We start from the raw sequence: 560 nt of genomic DNA on the forward strand, positions 1-560 counted from the left end.
TGTCTGCACGTATGTGTCTGTGTGTGTGCATCATGCTCTGTGTGTGTGCGGACGTTTGAGTGTCTGTCAGTAGATGAAAGTCTGGGGGGGTGTGTGCATGTGTGTTTGCATGTGTGTTTGCATGTGTGTTTCACTCTGTGTGTGACTCTGTGTGTCTGCATGTGCCATCCTGTGTGTGTGCACATGTGTGTCACCTCTGTGTCTGTATCATGCTATGTGTGTGTGCACGTGTATGCGTGTCACCCTTTGTGTGCATTACATGTATGTATCACTGCATGTGCCTGTGAGTGCACACGTGTGTTTCTCAGTGTGTATGCACTGAGGGGTGTGTGTATACATCACCCCGGGTGTAAATTCTGTGTGTGTGTACACACATTCTGGGCGTTGCATGTATGCCATACATGTGTGTGCATGGCATTGCAGGTGTGTGCACCCATGTCACTGTGTGAGTGCACAGTTGTGTGCACATGCATTGCTCATGTGCACAGATGTGACACACATGTTCACGTGTGCCCAGTCGGACCCCCGGGTGTGTGTAAGCGGCTGTGGGTGTACAAGGG

This window comes from Corapipo altera, unplaced genomic scaffold (genome assembly GCF_003945725.1).
Source record: "Corapipo altera isolate COAL_440 unplaced genomic scaffold, ASM394572v1 146, whole genome shotgun sequence".
Classification (NCBI taxonomy): Eukaryota; Metazoa; Chordata; class Aves; order Passeriformes; family Pipridae; genus Corapipo; species Corapipo altera.